Below are 1,911 nucleotides of genomic sequence, written 5' to 3'. Positions count from 1 at the left end.
TGATGAATAAAAGTAAAGGAAGTTAAATACAAGGAATTTCAGGAATAACTTTTTTTGTGATTGGGGTGGAGATTCTTGAACACAACCAGAGTTACAGTGGAATGGGTTAGATCAGTGCTCTCATAGTCAGTTCTCAATGGTCAGCACTCTACATGTTTTTAATATCTCCCTGGCTCGACACACCTGGATCAAATGCATCTGTTCATGACCTACTGAGAAGGTCATTCASGTGTGTTGAAGCAGGGACACTTCTAAAACTTGTGCAGTGCCAGCTCCAGATTTTRACGAAAGTATATTCACGTGTTAAAATGGTCCAGTAAAAGTTAAGACCTAAATCCAGTTAAAAATCTGTGGCAATACGTGAAAAGTGATGTTTACTGACGGCTCTTGAGCAGTTTGGTAATTAAAAAAAAGCAGCAAACATTTGTGAATAGATGTGCAAAGCTGTTAGACACATACTCTAAAACTGTTGCGGGTAAAGGCGACTCCGGGGTTGAATACATATACATACCACAGTTCTACACATTTATTTGTAAAACATTTGGAAGCTCTGGATCCATTTCAACTTCTTGGTGTTGGTAAATCACATAAAAATCCACAGCAGTTTGTGGTTGTGAGATGACAAAATGTTAAGTTTGAGGAACATGAATCCTTTTGTGCGGCACTCTATATGAAAGTGTTGTTAAATCTGGTGCCTGGAGCTCAGATCTTAACCAGAGTTGCAATATCATGTTGACCATAGATTGGTTTGATCTTTTTCTCTCTCACCCTTTACTTCACCTAAATGTCCCTTTTCACATGGGCTCTTAGAACTCTAAAACCCTGAAGGAATGTAATTTGTATATTTCATTGTTTATAGTTGGTCCTTTTATGATATCTGCTTTTATCAGTGTTGCTTTATTAAGAGAAATCTAGTCATAATTATGATCATTTTGCTATTATTTTTAAAGTTTCTCGTTGTGTTTGCTTTCTTTTTSTTTTGTTTTAATTTGGGGGATTATTCACAACACAGGATGCACTGCAACAACTTGTAAGACAAAGGTTTGTGGCACAGGGCGTTTTTGTTCAAAAATGGGGCTATGTAAAGAGTTGTGGGTTGGGTAGGTCTAAAATACTATTTGTAAAAACGTTTTGCTCACAATCTTATTTATTAACAAGTTATTAGTGGCTGCAAATTATGAGTTTTGGCAGTGTATATTTTGTTAAAAGCTATTCAGTGCATTTTGGAAATCTTTTTTTTTTTTTAAGATAAATGGCTATTTTTGTTCAGTCATGAGATGACTTAACTGCTTTGGAATATATTCCAATAAAGACTTTAATTTTGATCTTTTATATCATTCATGTGTTACTTGATTTTATAAGCATGATTGTGCTGTTGGGTAATACTTATTAAGGAACTTGAATTGTCCAGAATAAAATGCTCTGGATTCTATATAAGATTTGAATGATTGTAGCTCAAARACAAAGCTGTGGCAGGTTTATTTATATAGCACCATTCATATATAAAGATTTTCTAGTGTTTTACGGGATATAAAAAAAAAAGATTGGAAGAAATCAAGCCTAAGCATATAAAATGATACAAAAAGTTGTAAAACTACAGATACTGGGAATTTATGACAGATTAATTTATTTTTAGTTGACTTAGTAAGTTTGTGCTTGCCTTTGAAAAATATTAATTGGAAAAATCTTTTTTGTTGATGGGGGAAATTAACAAAAATGTTTATTAAGAATTTACTCCGGAAGGACTTATTTATTGGGCATTATTTAGACAGAAAATAGCTGAAGGTCAATGAATTGATTAAGGGAACTGGTATGGAATGTATTAAAACAGTGATGTACTTTATCTAAACAGCAAGAGCTCAGGTAGCAGGATATACACTATGTGTCATGGTAAAAAAAAAAAAAAGTATG

Source organism: Poecilia reticulata, linkage group LG8 (genome assembly GCF_000633615.1).
Source record: "Poecilia reticulata strain Guanapo linkage group LG8, Guppy_female_1.0+MT, whole genome shotgun sequence".
Taxonomy (NCBI): Eukaryota; Metazoa; Chordata; class Actinopteri; order Cyprinodontiformes; family Poeciliidae; genus Poecilia; species Poecilia reticulata.
This window is presented reverse-complemented; position numbering follows the sequence as displayed.